The sequence below is a fragment of the Pogoniulus pusillus genome, chromosome 14 (genome assembly GCF_015220805.1).
Source record: "Pogoniulus pusillus isolate bPogPus1 chromosome 14, bPogPus1.pri, whole genome shotgun sequence".
NCBI classification, from domain to species: Eukaryota; Metazoa; Chordata; class Aves; order Piciformes; family Lybiidae; genus Pogoniulus; species Pogoniulus pusillus.
In genome coordinates this window covers 6,235,213-6,241,663 of record NC_087277.1, presented here as the reverse complement: position 1 = coordinate 6,241,663, position 6,451 = coordinate 6,235,213, and the positions used below count along the sequence as shown (strand labels likewise).

General features: G+C 39.1%; 1 long non-coding RNA gene across 1 annotated transcript; it reads right to left on the bottom strand.

Annotated features, from left to right (window-relative positions):
• Window positions 1–311: 311 nt before the first annotated feature.
• On the bottom strand, window positions 312–2,277 carry LOC135181029 (uncharacterized). The gene is made up of 3 exons (XR_010304658.1): window positions 1,765–2,277; window positions 752–900; window positions 312–517 (listed from the first exon to the last, which is right to left on the bottom strand). It is a non-coding gene; the product is annotated as an uncharacterized LOC135181029 (long non-coding RNA).
• Between the last annotated feature and the right edge of the window lie 4,174 nt (window positions 2,278–6,451).

Sequence of the window (6,451 nt, the reverse complement as noted above, 5' to 3'; positions counted from 1 at the left end):
CGCCCCAATCTCTGGAGTAGGCAACAGACTAATTAGTCACTTTCTCACTTCATCTTGAAGCTGAATATGCTTTTTGGTTTCTTTTCTGTAGCTCCAAAAGTGCCAAGAATAACTTTAGGGTTCTCCTCAATCATTAATTGCCTTTTAATCTCCCGTGTTGTTCTGTTTCCTGTTTCTCTGCACTTCACACTGTATTTCTAAGGTCCAAAGACATAGGATTTTCTGTAGACAATTTTCACACGCTTCTTACAATGCTTATTTAAGAACCAAATCCTACCAATGTGATTCAAACATCACAGTTGGTAGTGTTTTGTGAAATATCATACTAAATGTGTCTGGCAAATAAAGAAATAAACAGACAAATCCTGGCATCACAGGAGTTAAATTGCCTCTATTTATTACTTATGTCTCTCCTTGTTCAGCTCTCTCTTTTGGATCTCTGTCTGTAGAAGGAAACTCCATATGACAAGAAGTTGATTAACTTCCAGGTTTATTGATCACTTTCTCACATTACCAACTGAAAAATAAGAGGAATATAAGAAGGGACTGGTGAAAATGTAATAAATATTCTAAAGAGTGATTTCCTCTCCACAAAATTTAATGTGAAGGAAGTAGGAAATCTCATGGGAAGTCACAAGAGTGAAAACCTGCAAGATTTGCCTAATTCTGTGGGAAAGTCATTACGGTGTTGGGATTAATACCTTAGGTTTAAGGAGTGATGGAAATGTAGGACTCTATCAGGATGTATTACCTGAACTACTGCAACAGGGCCACCAGGAGAAATCAACACCAAGTTGACAAGCTCTTCCTTTTCATATCTTTATGCCTCTTGCTCTTCTCTTTTCTCTTGCTTTATCTTTTCTCCCTTTTCATGGATAAGGCAACAAATATACAATATGCCTAAGAAATAAAGAGCAAACTAGTTTGCATTAACCCTTTTTCTTACCCAGCCTAGCCTCTCTTACTCACAAGGAAGGAAAACAACTAAGGGCATGACATGGCACAGACTTCTAGGATTGCATATGGATGGCTGCTGGTGATTTCTGCCAAATTGTAACAGAGGTGGTTAGACAGTGATAATGGGGGTTCTGTGAGTGATTGGATGTGTAAGCAGAGACAAGCCAGGAGGTCAATGTAAACTATGACTAATGCATGAAAGAAACAGTTTTAAGACTCTAAAGAGGCTGTCTGTTATTGTGCTTTGAGAGGAAATTGAATAAAAATAACTGTTTTGTGGTTATATCATGGAAAGGACATCAGATAGAAAGTTTTGGTCCATATGAAGAAAGTGGCAAGTCTCCCAGTAATTCCAGTAGTGTTAGGATTTCACCCTAGCTTCCTGTTCCTGTGCTGGTAATAGCTGGATATATAACTCAGGCCAGATCTAATGGCCTATACAAGTCTCTCCTATAGCCAGTGAAATGAGAAAATGTACTGCCCTTTTCCTACACATCCAGAGGTAAAGGAGATCCTTGCACAAGAGTTTTTATGTATGTCCAGGAGATCATTTCCATGGTTATTGCACAGCTGGCTAGTGCTAAATACACTTTTGAGTTTCCATTTGACTTGGCCACTTTAGTTTCTTTATGACATAAACATGCAGAACCAAAATGACAATTGTTTGCATTTTTACTATGAATCAACACCTTTCCTCAGGATTTTGGGCTAGCTGTAGGAATGGGATGTAAAGGGTGGGACCTCACTGGGATTTAAGGATCACAGCTGGAAAAAAAAAGTTAACACAAATTAGGGGAAGATTCTTACCCATTCTGCTTCAAATTCCACCTCTTGCCCTTCACCAGAGAAGTGGGTTTTGGTAGCCGTGGTGTTTCAGGCCCAGTGGACATCCATTGACTCCTTAGGATTCTTTTTGAGGCAAATAGAATTTTCAGTTTTGTTTTGATCAGATAATCTGCTGCCTTATACTGAACTGCTATTCTTTTTCCCAAGTTGTCAATTGCTTCATAGGCTCCTTTCTCACGTGAGGTCTTAGTTCTTTCCCGTACTTAAGTTTTGCCCTCATCCGGGTCCAGGACCACATAGACTTGGAACTTTCATAAGCACTCTGTTACTCTAAACCATGTTTATTAAAAGAACTCTTCAAATTAGAAGCAGAAACCCTTGATGATTTAAAACTAATTTCATGAACACAAGAAATATAAAAGAAAGGCTTAAGCATGAGAGAATTTTCTATATTCTGCATATTGCAGCCTCAGGAAGACAATAACTCAGACCCTCTCATTCAATTCCAATCTTTTACTGTTAGCCATTGTAAAGCATTTTGTGCCCTGATTACACAGCAGCTGCTGGGACTTGAACCTCTTGAAGCTCGGAACAGCTGATCTCAATGAATAAGTAACCAGCCTGCTAAAACTCAAGGCACCTGACCTACTTCTCAGAACCTTTCCCAAAGGTGTCACATCCCAGTATATAATTCCCCCAACAACCAGACCATGCAGTGTTTTTGATAATGTTCCATACACAAAACCTCCCTTTCTAGAACCTCCTTTCCCAAAGATCATTTGTACATTGAGTCATACATCATGTAATAATTCTTGTCCATAATTGCTCCCAGTTGTGAAGTTTTCATATATACAGAAAAAATCAAGGACGGGTGACAAATTAAAGATCACCATGCAGCTTTGCTTGCTTTCAGGATCACTTTGTCTATGCTTTCAAAGTGCTTGAAGCTGTATGTTTTTCCCAACTTCCCTTTTCCATTTTGGACTAGAATCTTTAACCTGCAGTGATGGAAACAATATCCTTTTGCCTAAGGCTCTGAAATGAGTTCCTGGGAACTGATACTTCGTTTTTGGCTTTGCCACAGATTTTCTGGCTGATCATATAGAACTGACTTAGAACTCAACTCTATAAAAGGATGTGGAGTTTTTTCAGTCCAGTGCTGCGATGCCCAAATTTTAGCCTCCTGGTATTCAGATTAAGCTTTAAAACCTGGAGCTGGAAATATAAATACACAGTGCACCAAGAAAATTAGATGCATAAGTAAAAATATAAAGGAAATCTTGACAATGAAAAGGTGAAGGAACAATCTGAAGTGGACAGGAGAATAGCCCTAGAGATAGGCACTTGTGTATGCTGAGCATAGGATTGCATTTCGAATATCAGCCTTTCTCACTGCTTTTGGCAGGCATGCTGACTGCAGAATTTTCTTATAACGGTAGATACCTCTAAGTTGTGCCAGGGAAGTATAGGCTGGATGTTAGGAGGAAGTTCTTGCCAGAGAGAGTGATTGGCATTGGAATGGGCTGCCCAGGGAGGTGGTGGAGTCACTGTCCCTGCAGGTGTTCAAGAATAGCCTGGCTGAGGCACTTAGTGCCATGGTCTAGTTGACTGGACAGGGCTGGGTGCTAGGTTGGACTGGATGATCTTGGAGGTCTCTTCCAACTTGGTTGATTCTATGATTCTATGATTATCCTTTGAAGGGATGGGGTCTTGTTTCAAAGGCATCAATACCACTGATGCTTGTCTTTAAGTAGAAGTAGGTAAGTGAATCTGTCTTAGAGGTAGGAGTTTGCATTCTTGCTTCAGCTTAGTGAAGTTAAAACTTTTCTCACAAAGGATCTATATTCTGCCTCTTAGGCAATTATCAATATATGTGATTTGGTGGATGAAAAGCTAGAGATGAGCGAGCAATGCATGCTAGAAGCCCAGAATGCCAGCCATATCCAGGGATGCATCAAGAGAAGTGTGGCCTGCAGGTCACACTGCCTCTTTATTCTGCTCTGATGAGACCTCACTCAGAGTACTGGAGTACTCTGGAGCCCTCAGCACAAAGAGACATTGACCTATTGAAGTGGGTCCAGAGTGGACTACAAAATTGATTAGAGGCATGGATCACATCTCCTATGAAGAAAGGCTATGAGTTGGAGTTGTTCAGCCTGCAGAAGAGAAGGCTCCACTGAGACCTTATTATAGTCTTTCAATACTTAAAAGGGAGCCTGTAAAGTAGTAGAGGGTTGTCGTTTTAGCGACAATACAAGGGTTAAACTAAAGGGATTTCAACTAAAAGAGTGTACATTTAGACTGGATATGAGGACAAATAATTATGATAATGAGGGTGGTGAAACACTGGAACAAGTTTCTCAGAGAGGAGGTAGATGTCCCAGTCCTGGAAATATTCAAGGTCAGACTGAATGGGATTCTAAGCATCCTGATCTAGTTGAAGAGGACCCTGTTAATTGCAGGAAGATTGGATTAGATGACCTTTAAAGGGCTTTCCAAGTCAAACTATTCTATGGTTCTATGACTTGTACTGTTGCTAGTGCTATCCCTTGACTGGAGAAAGTAAAATTCATCATCTGGAATGGAGTGACTGGAAAAAGTATTACCTTCTTTTAGGTGAATGCATGGCACCACTCTCTCACAGCACAGCTGGGATTTTGTAGTGGCTTTTTCTAACTTTTTTTTTTTTTTTTTTTTTTTTTAGGGGATAGTGGGATGGTAATTGTTTGTGGTTTTGGATGAGGCATTTTTTGCTATTGTTTTGAAACTTTTCTTGGTGGCATTTTTCTTTAAGGGAGAGAGAAAGAAAAGCTGTCCACTATTATGCATCTCCTGATGTCGTGGGGTCTTTTTTTGCAGCTAGACTTCTCTGTGCTGCCTTAAGCAAGTAATTAAACCAATCACAATCTCTGCAGAACAAGTTCTTTCTGTAGCATGTTTAACAAGAATAGGAACAGAAAGCAGGGCAATTTTCACAAAAAGCCCTCTCAGAATTTGAGCCTGAGTTTCCAAATCGGGATACTAGCAGAGATACTCAACGTCTGAGGTGTAAATTTAAAATCTCTCTTGAGAAAGAACTATCAGCATCGGTGTACTAGTCACAGTAGTCAGCACTGGAATGTAATCTACCTTGACAGCTGCTTGTACAAAAATCACAGAGTCACAGAAACATTATGGTTGGAAAAGACACTCAGGATCACCAATTCCAACTGATGTCCCTCTAAAAGTTCACCCTTAAACTATATCCCCAAGCACCACATCCAAACAACTTCCAAACACATCTGGGGAAGTTTAGGTGACTCCATCACCTCCCTGGGCAGCACATTCCAATGCCTGAGCGCTCTTGCTGTGAAAAAACGCTTCCTAATGTCCAGAAATGTTTCCTAATGTATATATTTCAGTCAGAAATTTGTAGTTTTGGTTTCATATCAAGCCAACGTCTGATCTGTTCTCTAGATTGACAAATACATAAATAAATTGAAAAGATCTAGTTATTACAACGTCTATATTAGCATTACAGAAACATTCAAAGCTTTGCAACCCCATCTCATTTTCTCATGAAATGTTATTTGTTTGATAGGTCTGTAGTGAACACAAAAATCAGGCCAAGTTTGAGGTCTTTGACATAAATCAATGTACACGTTTGAATGCAAAGACGAAGGGATAGCATTGCCTGGCAAAAGCATTTTTGTGTGTGCTGCAGTTTAAGTTAATTCTAAAGGGAGTTAAACACTTTAAATTGGTTGAGTAGATGATTAAGAAATCAAAACCAGGGCTTCACTGACTGCACCAGATACCCACACAAACAGAACTCTGGAATGAAATGTTGGACTCTGGCAGAAAATGTAGAAAATAGCTACCAGGACTTAAAAAATGGGAAAAAGGGGGGAAAAAGGACTTTTGAGCTGGATGGTAAATACCATAAAAAATCTTTTAGCACTCCCCATCTTTTTGCAAGTGAATTTCTAAAGAAAACTTAAATGAAAAGAATAACAGAATCAAAATACATTCACTCAGAGTCTGTGAATATTTAAAGTATGACATTAATTTTCTTTCATATAGTGCATTAATAAGAGGATTTTGAAGTAGTGCTTTTTGGCATTAATGGCTGTTTACTTTGCACTTTCACGAGCAGGTCTGTGAACAATAATGCAAAGCTTCAAAGTTAAGGTAAAACAAAGGAAAGTATAGGGGAAGTGAACAGAACTGAGAACTAAATTCAGCTTTTCAGCATTTTGTAATAAAAATATAAAAAAATTACAATAATGAATATTACCAAGAAAGGAAGGAAAGGTTTATTGTCCCAGAACTTTCCATGATCTTCATTAAGCTAGAAGCATGTGTGCAGTGCAGCTGTATAAGGACTTCCCAGATTAGAAGAAGGGAATTCTAATTTATACCTACTTCAGTGAAAATGGTGAGAGATTTTTTTTTACAAGGAAGTGAGTAAAATATGGGCTGGGACTTCAGATCCCTGCATTTAATTTCCTGTTCTGTGCACAAGTTTCCTGTGTGTGTTGGAACAAATTGTTTAACCCCTATGTTCCTCAGCTGCCCTCTAGGAGTAGGGCTAACAGAATTTCCTTACTTTGTGGGAACTTACATGAGGATAGATATTATCAGAGACTTTGGAGTCTGTCTAGTAAAAATTGCTTTAGACAGCCAAAAAGGTTCTTGTACCCAGCTGTACAGTTAGTCCCACTATCCG